Below are 13,683 nucleotides of genomic sequence, written 5' to 3'. Positions count from 1 at the left end.
TCTAATGTCCTTTTTCTGTTTCAGAATCCTATCCAGGATCCCACAATACATTTAGTCATCATGCCTCCTTACAATACTCTTGACTATAACAGTTTCTTAGGCATTCCTTATTTTTGATGACTTTGACAGTTTTGAGGACTACTGGCCAGGTATATTATAGGATGCCACTCTTGGAGTTCTTTTGATGATTTTGTCATAAAGATACTGGGGTTATGGATTTTGGGGAGGAATAACACAAAGAGAAAGTGCTACTGTCATGATATCACATCAAGGGTACATACTATCAACATGACATCAGAGTTGATGTTAATCTTGATCACCTGGCTGAGGTCATATTTTTCAGTCTTCTCTACTGTACAGGCTTCTCTCCCCCCACCCTTCTCACATTGTACTTCCTTTAGAAGGAAGTCACTAGGCACAGCACACACTTAAAAGAGTAAAGAGTTATGCTCCCTTGCCTTGAATGGGGAGTATCTACATAAATGATTTGTAATTCTCCCACATGGGGAGATGTATGTATTCTCTCCCATTTATTTATTTACCAGTCATTTATTTACATCAGTATGGACTCACGCATATACACTTTATACTCTGAGACTAGCATTTCTTTTTATTATGACTAGATGTAGATATTTATTATTTTTATTTATCAAATTAGATATGACTTTCCTTATCAATCTGTTAATATGGTAAGGCAGTCCTGGGCTTATTTGTCCCTAGATCCACCCCTCATTCTTCTCCTGCTCTGCCCTCAGTAATACAGGAGCTGACCCCAGAAGGCTGTGATCTTTAGGCTCACCAATATTTGGCTACCATTTTAGTGCAGCCAACTGGAAGCACCAGCAGGAGATTAGAACCCAGGAGGATAGACAGACTTTTTTCTCCTTCCTCTGCATCAGGTAGCTTCTCCTTCAATGACTACATATTCTCTATGGGTCCAACCACCATCACATTGGCCCACCATGCTTCCAGATCCTATTGAATCCAATACTTAGATTGTATTAACACTACCACCTCTCTTTGTCCTTCCAGCCTGGAGGTCAGATTGACTTTCACATGTTGCTAATCATTGGGTTCCCCAACTTTCCCTCATTTGGCTTCCCTCCTGTGAAACCAGTACTCTGTATTTAATTTTCACTGTGTTAAATATTTAGAGATGTTTCTATTTTCCTGGACAATCCCTGACTGTTATATGAGGCCAATTACACTGATTGATTTTCTAATGTTAAATTTCTTTGTATTCCTGGGATAAACCAACTCTGTCACCAGCAATTAAATATGTTTATCTTTATAACAAATAGAAACAAAACACAACACCCTGGACCCTGAAATCACCTCTAAGTAGGCTCCACACCAATGTGGTGCTCAAACTCATGACCCCAAGATCAAGAGTCACATCTTCCACTGACTGAGCCAGCCAGGGGTCCCTCCATGAAATCTCCTCTAAATGACATTTTAATCTCTCTGATCCTCTTCACAGCATTCTCAAAAACAATTTTTAGACTTTAAGTTCTCAGTTCCACAGGTAAGGAACTTGGAAGTTGCCTCGCCTTCCTAAAAATGAGTAAAAAGCTGAACAGACTAAAAAATGAACAACTCTTCTTGAATCCACAGAAGAGGTGAGGACACCAGGCAAACAAAGTCCCTAAGAATGGAGAGACAGACAGGTGAATACAGGAGGTTGATAACTTACCAGAGCAGAGGCTCATAACTGAAAACCATTGTGGGAACCAGTTCTGGGGTTACCTGAACTGTAATTGATGAATTACTAGAGGCTCAGCATAGACAACTTTGAGAGTTAAAAACTCCAGGGAGCAATCACTGGGGGAGCCCCACAATACTCTTAAGATTTACTCTAAGAGCCCAACCAGGTTCCTAGAGTAAATATCAAGAAAAATCTCCCCATGCTTCTGGAAGGGGCAGGTACAAAGGAACCATTTTGAAATATGCTAGAGCACTCTTCTTCTTCTTTTTTTTTATTTTAATGTTTTTTATTATATTATGTTAGTCACCATGCAGTACATCCCTGGTTTCTGATGTAAAGTTCAATGATTCATTAGTTGCGCATAACACCCAGCGCACCAAAGAGCACTCTTCTTCTTAAAAAGGCCTGCCCTCGTTCTTATGTTCCATAGATGAGAGAAACCATATGATAATTGTCTTTCTCTGCTTGACTTATTTCGCTTAGCATTATCTCCTCCAGTGCAGGGATGTACTGTATGGTGACTAACATAATATAATAAAAAAATATTTAAAAAATAATAAATAAATAAAACATACACACACACACACAAAGCCTGCCCTCAGGAGAACCCAGTTACCCAGAGCCTAACCTGCTAGGCTATTATCAGAGCATGACTGACCAGGGGGAAGGGAAATATTCAACTCCAGTCAGCTCTAGCTTTCCACGTGGGAGAAGGGAAATACTTAACTCCAGCATACTCAGTCATCCTGTTCCACCTAAGGGGGGGAGAAAAGAATGAAACACTTGTGAAGTTTACAGTCCAGATGCAGAAGCTCATTAAAAGACTAGGCTCCAACATAGGACTGTAGAAAATTTCCTTTCACCAAACACCTTACCATCATGTTAAAGGCTTATTTACAGTAGTTCTTTCTATCCAGTACATCATGTCCAGCTATCAAGAAAAAATTACAAAGCATACCAAAAAGCAAAAACACAATTTAAAGAGAAAAGGCAGGCATCAGAGTTAGATGTGGCAGGGCTGTTGGAATTATTGGACCAGAAATTTAAAACAACTATGATTAATACACTAAGGACGCTCATGGATAATATAGACAGCATGTAAAATCAGATAGGTAATGTAAGCAGAAAGAAAAAAAATTAAGAAAGAGCCAGAAAGAAATGTGAGAGACCGAAAACAATATCGAAAGAGAAAAATTAAGTTGGAAGACTGACACTACCCAACTTCAAGATTTACTATAAAACTATAGTAAACAAGAGAGTGGTATTGGTGAAAGAATAGATGAATAGAACAATAGAACAGAACAGAGATCCCAGAAATAGATAAATGTAAATATAGTCCACTGATCTTTGAACAAGGAGCAAAGACAGTACAGCGGGAAAAAAATAGTCCTTTCAAACAAATGGTGTTGGACAACTAAACAATGACATGCAAAAAATTAATTTAGACAGAGACCTTACACCCTTCACCAAAATAAACTCAAAATGGATCACAAACCTAAATGTGAAATGCAAAACTATAAAACTCCTAGAAGATAACATAGGAGAAAACCTAGATGCCCTTGGGTATGGCGATGACGTTTTAGATGCAACACCAAAGGCACAATCTAGTAAAGAAATAATTGATTAAGCTGGACTTCATTAAAATTGACAACTTCTGTTCCATGAAAAACAATGTCAAGAGAATGAGATGAGAAATCATAGGCTGGGAGAAAATATTTGCAAAAGACACATCTGATAAAGGACTATTATCCAAAATTAAAATCACACCTAAAACTCAAAATTAAGAAAACAACCTGATTTTAAAATGGGCCAAAGACCTTAACAGACACCTCACCAAAAAAGATATACACGTTAAAATGAGTAGGTTTTTTTTCACTCTTTTTTTTTTAAGATTTTTTAAATTTATTTATTCGACAGAGATAGAGACAGCCAGTGAGAGAGGGAACACAAGCAGGGGGAGTGGGAGAGGAAGAAGCAGGCTCACAGCGGAGGAGCCTGATGTGGGGCTCGATCCCACAACGCCGGAATCACGCCCTGAGCCAAAGGCAGACGCTCAACCGCTGTGCCACCCAGGAGCCCCTTTTTTCACTCTTTTGGTAATTTTTTTTTTTTTTACTATATTAGTCACCATATGAGTAGTTTCAAAACAACTGTTGGGTCCAAGATGGCAATGGAGGAAGACCCTGAACTCAGCTCCTCCATGGAACACACCAAATTACACCTGTTAACCGAAGAACTCCTCCTAAAGAAGAACAGTGGGCTGACTGACACTGAGGACAGCAGTGGGGAGGGATAGTACTGAGGGACCAGGAACAGATTCCTCTGTCCTTGGGTACAAAAAGAAAGCCACAGTTTAAAAGAGCAACTAGCAAAAACAAAAACAAAAGACCAACTGGCATGTAAAAGAGACAACCACTAGAACTCTGCCAAATGGTGAAAGAGCTGGGGGAACACTCTCCAGGTCAGAGAGACTGGAGAAAAATACATTTATATTTGCACTCCAGCTTAAAAGCCTAGAAGCGAGCGGGGTCTGAATGCCATAACTGGCAGTTCTGGTCATTACAGTGAGCTTGAGACCACAGTGAGCCCAGAGTCCACAAGCTCACACCAGCCCCAGTAGCACTGGGGAACAGAAAATAATCCATGGGGGTTTTTGTTTGTTTGTTTTGGGTTTTTTGTTTTTGTTTTGTTTTGTTGATCTTAGTTTTTGTGGGGGTTTTTGGTTTTTCTTTTTGGTTTTGTTTTGTCTTTTCTTTTTTGCTTCTTTTCTTTTTTCTTTTACTTATTTAAAAAAATTATTTTATATTATTATTTTCTTTATGTAAAAAGCCACAATATCAACTAGCATGTTAAAGAGTTAGCCCTGGGGTGCCTGGGTGGTTCAGTCCGTTGAGCAACAGTTTCATGATCTCTGCTCAGGTCATGATCTCAGGGTTGTGAGTTCAAGCCTGAGATGGGCTCTGCGCTTGTCTGGCAGTCTGCTTGGAATTCTCTCTCTCCTTCTCCCTCTGCCCCTTCCCCCTCTCTCTAAAATAAATAAATCTTTAAAAAATTAAAATTAAAAAAATTAAGAGTCAGCCCCAGAACTCCACCAGTGGGGGGAGCTACTGGAACATACTCCAGGTGAGAGAGGCTAACAGACACCTTCTACACTCCACCTCTTCCTCCACCTTGAAATCATAGACCAGTGTATAGTCTGGGCACCCTAATTGGCCTGTTGCCTCAGTGAGCCCCAGGCCCCTAGCCCACACCAGCTCCAGCTGACCCACCAAGGTGGCCAAAGGGCAGTGAACACTGGGATACCACTAGTTAGTGTTCACTACAGCCCCAGCCTTCATGCCAAGTTGACACAGGCACAAAGCACCCCAAAACACTCCAGGCCCACACCACTTTGGCTTCAGATGGCTTGCTAGGGCACCCCTGGTGCAGAGCTCTTTAGAACACCTCAGCTGATGTCTGTTTTAAATCCAGCCACCTTGCCAGGGTGTCCCCTAAGAGGAGCACCCCAGGAACCCCAGGCTTGTGCCAGCATCAGTTTCGACCAACCCATCAGGGCACCCCCTACATGGGGCACCCTGGAACATGCCCACCTGCACTGGCCTTGGCTTCAGTAGCTCAGCCAGGGCACCCACTGAGCTAAACACCTTGGGACACCATGCCTTGCAACCAATTCAGCTTCAGCTGTCTGCTAGGGCACATTTTGCATGAAGAGCCCAGGGACCACATCAGCCTATGCCCATTTTAGCTTTAGCTGTACTGCCAGTATATCCCCTGCATGGCGTGCCCCAGGACCTCTTAGCCTGTACCCTGCCTTAGCTTCAGCTGCCCCTTCAGGGCACCATCTTTGCAGAGAGTCCAGAAATACCCCTGATTACATCCACATCTGCTTCAGCTATCCTGCCAAGGTGTCCTCTGTGTATAGAGCCCTGGGTCCCCTGAGCTTGCACCCACCATAGTTTCATCTATCTTACTAGGGCATCCTCTGCACAAACAGCTCAAGGACCTCCTGGTCCACACATCACATCAGCTCCAGCCACTCCAGCCACCCTACCAAGACACCCCTGAACACAGCATCCTGAGACCCTCCAATTTGCACCCATGTCAGCTTCCAATGTCCTGCTAGAGTTCCCTCTGCACACAGAACCCTTGGATACCCTGACCTGCATCCACTTCAGTTTTATCGGTCCTGACAGGGCACCCTCTATGTGGAAAGCCTCAGGACCCCCAGCCCATGCCAACCTCAGCTCCAGCCAGCCAGCAAATTTACCAAGCACACACAGTCAACATAGGGAACGACCATACACAAGCACATTCCTTCCAATTGAGGAGAAGTACCTGTTCCACCTAATCCATAAAAACAAACACATTAAGTCAAGCAAAATAGGGAGATAGGAATATGTTCCAAAAGAGAAAACAAGAAAAAACTCAGAAAAAGGACTAAATAAAACAGATAAATCATGTGCCTGATAAAAAAGTAATGATCATAAAGATACCCATGAGGCTGGAGAGAAGAATGGAAAAAATGAGTGAGAACTTCAGTAAAGATATAGAAAATATATAAAAGAACCAATCAGAGTTAAATAATACAATAACAGAAATTTAAAAAAAAACTGAAGGAATTACCACTCTTGTAGAGAGTGTAGATAATGGGGAAGGCTATGCATGTGTGGGGGGAGTGGGTATATGAGAAATCTCTGTACCCTTCCCTTGATTTTGCTATGACCCTTAGACTGCTCTAAAATATTGTCTTAATAAAAATAAATAAATAAAAATAATTTTTATGCTCTCCAGTTTTTGTATATGTATGTCGAAAAAGTCTAATGTCATAAGTAATAGAGTGATATATTCAACTTGTAAAAACTTTAAGTAATACACATAAAGCTATACAACACTACCTGTGTGATATTGTCTAAATGATACTTAGCTGGCAAATATTACCCTTGAATTATTAAAAAAAAATAAGAAATATTTAAAACATCCAAGCAATTAAAGAAGCTAGGCAATGAAGACTATAATAAATCTAAAGAAGTGGAAAGTTAGAAATAATGAATATAAATGCAGAAATAATGAAACAAATAACAGCAGAGCTAAATAACAAAAACCAGTTCTTTGAAAATACTTACAAAATACCTTTTGCAAATATGATCAACTACTGAAGAAAAAAGCACCAATAAACAAGTTAAATAAAATTGTACAAAATATAGATGCAGAAGAGATTTAAATATTATAATAGAACACTACAAATATGTTATACCTTTCCCTCAGTGTAACCAATGGTGGATGTGAACAAGGAAAGCTTTGTCCTGTGAAAACTAAGGAAACTTCAGTTAAAATGAAGTCAGAAGGCCAGTAGGGGGAGCTCTCACACCCTACCAGTCAAGGTCAATTACAGAGCCAACAGTCAGAGCCCCACCTTGCAAGTAGATTCTGCTTTAGCTACTCCGTTACTATCCCAGAAGAGGAAGAAAGGTTTCCTTACCCCCTGACAACAGCCCAGCCAATAAGAAGCCACCATACTTCAAGCTTCCAGTTCACTCCCATAGGTTTTTTTGTTTGGAAGAACCCTCCTAACTTTACCCTCTTCTCTATAAAAGTGAGAATCCTTCCTTTGTTCTCCAGCATGGCGTATGGTTTCACCATGGCTTGGGCGTCCTGAATTGCAATTCTCTTTTATTCCCAAATAAACCCATTTTTATTGGTAAAATACTGGCTGTTTTATTTTTAAGGTTAACATAACATATAGAAGTATTTCAATCAATAAACTAAAAGAGAATGAGACAATTACCATCCCTAAAGGATTAATGGATAAAGGTAATGACTATTAATGACTGCCAGAATTGCACAAAGAGAGACAATCAGACAATACATGATGCCTAATGTCTTGCAAAACCACAATAACGACAACAAAACGCACAAGCATCTTAACCTGATCAAGCTTATACCTCTAACCACTAATTTAAAAAAATACAAGAGACTAAAAAACATGTTAAAGGACAACAAGGTAATAAGTAAAATCTACACTAAGAAACCAGACACAACACAAGACTTGGTTTGTTTTCTTTATTCCAACAACAACAAAAAAAAAAATTGGAAGGAAAAAGATATGATGTGAGGGGAATTTATAGATTTTTAAAGACTTAAGGAACATAATGAATAATCATAGCTGTGAACCGTATTTGGACACCAATTCAAATTTTTGAAAAAGTATAAGGCCCTCAGGTAAATATGAAAAATAACTGGACATTTAATGATATTAATAACATTTAATTTTTTGAAGTGATATTTGTATTGACTTTATGGTTTATTTTTTAAAGTCTTTATCTTTTAGAAATGTATATTAAAATATTTAGACAAAAAATGATTATTCAGCAGCTGCGATGCAGGGTAGGTGGGGAAATAATTGGAACCAGATTGGCCATGTATTAAGGTTTTTGATGCTGAGGGTCAGGTACAATGGGTTCATTATACTATTCTCTTTACTATTGCATATATTTTAAACTTTCTATAAGAAAACGTTTCATTATAATTAATGTCATTAAATTTGAAATCCTAAGTGAAACTGACCACTTTTTAGGAGGAATAAATGAGCAAATTGGCCCATACCATACAGAAATAAAAACCCTTAACAATACAAACTGAAACTGTATTCAAAACTGAAGTCACCCTCAAAAGTTCCAGGACAGGTAGTTTTGGGATCAAATTCTACAAAATATCAGGGAAAAATAATCACCATCTTATGTCAACTCTTCCAAATCTACACAAAGATGGGCCACTGTTTAATTTATTCTCCCAGTCTAGGTATTCTTGATTCAAAAACTAAATGTGGACATACCACAAAAAGAATACTTATGCCAAGTTCATTCACAAAGCAGCAAATATCCTAAATAAATAGCATATTCAACACAGCAGTGAATTAGATGAACAGTCTGTGTCTGAGGGATGAAAATAATTTCAATTTTAATTCCCTACATTAACAAATTGGAGAAAATAAAAAATACTTGATCACATCAGTGGGTAAACAAAAAGTCTTTTTTAAAAAAAAAAGATCTATTTATTTGTTTTAGAGAGAGAGACAGAGAGAGACACTGGGGAAGGGGCAGAGGGAGAGGGAGAGAGAGAATCCCAAGCAGGCTCCCTGCTGAGCACAGAGAGCCAAGGAGATGGGGCTCAATCCCAAGACCCTGAGATCATGCCCTGAGCTGAAATCATGAGTTCGGCGCTCAACTGACTGAGCCAACCAGGTGACCCAAGAAAAAGTCTTTTAAAGTAATTCAAGATGAGTTCATAGTAAAAAGTAAGAACTTCTATTTCCAAAAATAGACAGTAAACATACTTAAATGTCAAATATTGGAAGCATTCCCATTAAAGTCAGAAACTACACTTAGATACTCCCACCTCCACCATTCATAACTGACCTGCACAAAGCCAGAGCTATGGATGTCACATAAATAAGATATATGAATATTGAAAAGAAATATAGTGTTTAATAACAATCTCATCATCTATTTTGAAAAGTCAAAGGAATAGGCATGTGGGATATTCAAGTGGACAAGATTTAGGATAGTGTATTAAAGATTATAGCAAAATACATAGCTCTGCCACACAAAATTAGTAATTATAACATGTAATAGAAAATACCAGCAGGGAGATCATTAGGAGAAGGAAGGGAAAAATGAAGGGGGGGTAAACAGAGGGGGATATCAAGCAAGAGAGACTATAGACTCCGGAAAACAAACTGAGGGTTTCGGAGGGGAGGAGGGTGGGGGGATGGGCTAGCCCAGTGAAGGGTACTAAGGAGGGCACGTATTGCATGGAGCACTGGGTGTTATACGCAAACAATGAATCATGGAACACTACATCAAAAACTAATGATGTACTGTATAGTGACTAACATAATAAAAAAATAATAAATAAATAAATAAATCCCCATTCACAATAGCAAATCCAAAAATTACCTGTAAAGAAGCCCAACAAAAATGTACATGATCTATGTAACTATGTATAAAACTACATAACTATCTATATAACCATATATAATCATATATAGTTTATGATACATATGATACATATATGATTATATATAGTTATTTAGTTTTAATAGCCATATAAATATAATTAAGAATACAAGTAAAGTATACAAGTTTACTGATAGATTCAGGTAAAAGAAGTCCCAAATAAATGGACCAGTATATTATGTTCATTAATGGGGACCAGAATATTGCAAACATATAATTCTGCTAAAATGATTTACAGATTTAACACCTTACCATGTAGCTGGCAAGATGACAATCAAGCTCACACTGCTGACATCTGCTCCCCAAATCAAACCTGGAAGACTATAAAAGGAAGGGGGGAGGGGAATCAACAAAATTTAAACAACGAAACAGGAGAAAGTCCTGCAGGAGAATGAGGAGTGGTAAGCTGGTGCCTGTGTCTGGGGCTGGGGTCTGAGGAACAGCAGGGATGTGAGGGGAGGTACTGTAGGCTGCATAGATGCTAATGACAGGATGGGTAGGAGAAACGATTTTAAACTTCTGCCCCTAATTCCTGGCACAAATATGAGGCGGGTTCTCAGAGCACCCATGCCAATAGCCCTGGAGAACTATCAGGACAGAGGGAACGATGGGATGATTGAGGCATTTGACTCCAGAGTCTGTGCTAATAATCACCTGAAATCGTCTTAGTGGTAAGGAATGACTTTTCAAAACTTGTTATTTTAATAGAATATAAAGAACAGACTAGAAATAGAAGAGAGTATCAAAGTAAATCACATAGAGTAAGAGAAGGTAGTCTTCATAAAATAAGTATAGTCTACATATAAATACACACTTATATAAATACGCATATAACATAAGCATATATATATATAAATATTACATATATATATATTACATGTATATTACATATACATGTAATATATATATTACAAAAAGTAAGAACAGACTGGCTGTGTGTTTCTTACGATGAAGGTGCATGGCAAAGGAAAACCCACTGCAGCGGACCCTGCAAGAGTGGACAACCCTGACACCGGAGGCCCCAACCCCAAACCTCCTGCAGCTGCTCGGCCTCTTCAGTAAACTGAATCTTTAACAGAATGTTTCTGAAGTCTGGCTGCTGGCGAAGGGACCCCTGGGGAAGGAGTGCTTCACCTCCGACCCTGCCCCAGGGTCATGGGCTCCGCAGCTCCACATCAGGCATTTGTCCCGTGACTGCGTGTGTCACACAAGGGTAGAGGAGGGCCTCCTGGGTGAGGACAGAGAGATCGCACGTCCCAGAACACTGGGGGTCACCGGCCCTGCTGTGTCCCTGCCAGCAGCCCTGAAAGACGAGGACCCGGTGGGCAGGTGAGGCACGAGCCCCCCAAACGATCCCTGAAGTGCTCAAGGATGTCTGAGACTAAGAGCTTTGGGCTAAGGGGCACAGACTCAGGTCTGCAGAGGGCAGGGGCCCAGCCCTGCCAGAGCCCAGGTAAGGAGACCAGGGAGGACCGAGGGACCCCGGCCCTGCACGCTCCCCTCTCCTCCCCCACCTACCCCCTCGCCGGAACCCATCGCCGCCCGACGTGCTGGCGGCCCTAGGGGACCCCTTCCTAAGGGGTCCGGAAGTGACGAGCTCCGACTTCCGCCTCGGAGCTCTGAGAGCGGCGAAGACCTCCGCGTGTGGGAGGCGGGATCTCGGTCGGCTGAGGCGAGGCGTGCAGGTAGACCCACCCGTGAGGGAGCACACTGGGGGTGGGGGTGGGGGTGGGGGTGGGGCGCCCAGGAGCCAGGTGACCCCTGCCGGGAGCCCCGAGAGACCGCGGGCAGGGGCAGCGTCGTCCGGCTGCACCCCTCCCGCCGGGGCCCAGGACAGTGGCCACAGGTCCCCAGAGGGACGGGCCCAGGCCCTCCCTGGAGCGGGTGGTGGGACCTGAGGGAGAACTGTGCGGCCCACCCTCCCCCGCTTCGGTCCAGGCACCGGGTTCCTGGCGCGGCCGGGCCCTGGGGGTCCCTAGGGAGGGTGGCCACAGAGGGCGTCTGGTGAAATGCACCTCGGGGGTCTGAGGGAGCTTAGGACCTTGGTCAGAGGGGAACGATGCCAGGTCGGGAAGGGGCAGGGCAGAGGCAGGCACAGGGAGTCCAGGTGGGGACCGGGTGTGGACGGATCGGGGGCAGGACCCATGGACTCAGAAGCCGGGGACAGAGGGGATCGCACCGAGGTCGAGCCCCAGGGTCAGTCCAGGAAGGCCCCTGGGCGGGATAGGAACACGTGGCCAGTGGGGCGGGACTGGTGCATCCGGGTCTCCCGAGAGACTGGGGGCCTTGGTGCAAGGACCAGGGACTCCCTCAGGTGGGCAAGGGGAGGACCCAGGTCCTGCTGGGCATCGTGGTGAGGATACAGAGGGAGGACTGCGGGACGCTAGACCACAGCACAGCGTCAGTCAGGGAAGATCCACGGGGAGGGGGGAAGATGGGAACACGTGGTGAGTCCGAAGTTCCGCATACGGGTCTCTGAGAGACTAAAGGCCTGATGGAAGGAGCGGATGCTCAAGTGGGCAGAGAGGAGGGCCCAGGTCCTGCTGGGCGTCGTGGTGAGGAGGCAGAGGGAGGACTGTAGGACGCTGGACCCCAGCACAGAGTCAGTCAGGGAAGGTCCATGGGGAGGGGAAGGGGGGAGATGGGAACACGTGGTGAGTCCGGACTTCCGCATACGGGTCTCAGAGACACTGGTGGCCTTGGTGGAAGGAGCAGGGCCTCCCTCAGGTGGGCAGAGGGGAGGGCCCAGGTCCTGCTGGGCGTCGTGGTGAGGATGCAGAGGGAGGACTGCAGGACGCTGGACCCCAGCACAGTCAGTCAGGGAAGGTCCATGGGGGGGGGAGGGGGAAGATGGGAACACGTGGTGAGTCTGGACTTCCGCATACGGGTCTCTGAGAGACTAAAGGCCTCATGGAGGGAGCCAGTGCTCAGGTGGGCAGAGGAGAGGGTCCCAGCGCAAATGGGAGAGGAGACCAGGGATGAACCATAACGGAGGACACACGGGACCCAGGCAGAAGCCCGCCTAGGATGGCAGTCTAGGGAGCCTACCGGGCGGGATGGGAACACGCCGCCACTGGGGCCGGACTTCCGCAACTCGGTTTCCCTAGAGAATGGGGGCCTCAGAGGAAGAAGTAGGTCTTCCATCCGGTGGACAGAGGGGAGGGCCCAGGTCCTGCTGGGCTTCAATGTGAGGATGCAGAGGGAGGATTGAGGGACCCTAGTTCCTAGCACAGGGTGTCCGGGAAGGCCCCTGGTGGGGGATGGGAACACGTGGTGAGTCTTGACTTCCGCATCTGGGTCTCTGAGTGACGAAGGGCCTGGTGTAAGGAGCAGATCTCAGGTCTTTAGAGGCGAGGGCCCAGGCGCTTATGGGCGTCAAGGTATGAACCCTGAGGGAGGACAGAGGGGACCTCACAGACGTCAGGCCCTAGTGTCAGTCCAGGAAGGCCCCTGGGCGGGATGGGGAAACGTGGCCAGTGTGGCGGGACTGGTGCATCCGGGTCTCCCGAGAGACTGGGGACCTGGTGGAAGGAGCCAATGCTCAGGTGGGCAGAGGGGAGCCCCCAGGTCCTGCTGGGCTTCATGCTGAGGATGCAGAGGGAAGACTGAAGGACTCTGGACCCCAGCACAGAGTCAGTGAGGGAAGGTCCGTGCAGGGGGGATGGGAGGTGGTGAGTCAGGACTTTTGCATCCCCAGTCTCAGAGACACTGGGGGCCTGGGTGGAAGGAGCAGGGCCTCCCTCCGGTGTGCAGAGGAGAGGGCCCAGACAGTAACCTGAGTCAAGCTATGAACTCCGAGGGAGGACAGAGGAGACTTCCCAGGGGTTGGGCCATGGTGTCAGTCCAGGAAGATCCCTGGGGGCATGGGGATGCATAGTGAGTCTGGAGATCCGATGCTGGGTCTCAGGAGTCAGGAGGCGAGCAGTAAGGAGCAGGGCCTCAGGTGGGAAGGCTGGGAGGGCC

The sequence above is a fragment of the Ursus americanus genome, chromosome X (genome assembly GCF_024610735.1).
Source record: "Ursus americanus isolate L20-20 chromosome X, mUrsAme1.1.p, whole genome shotgun sequence".
NCBI lineage: Eukaryota > Metazoa > Chordata > Mammalia > Carnivora > Ursidae > Ursus > Ursus americanus.
Note: the sequence above shows the minus strand (reverse complement) of the source record.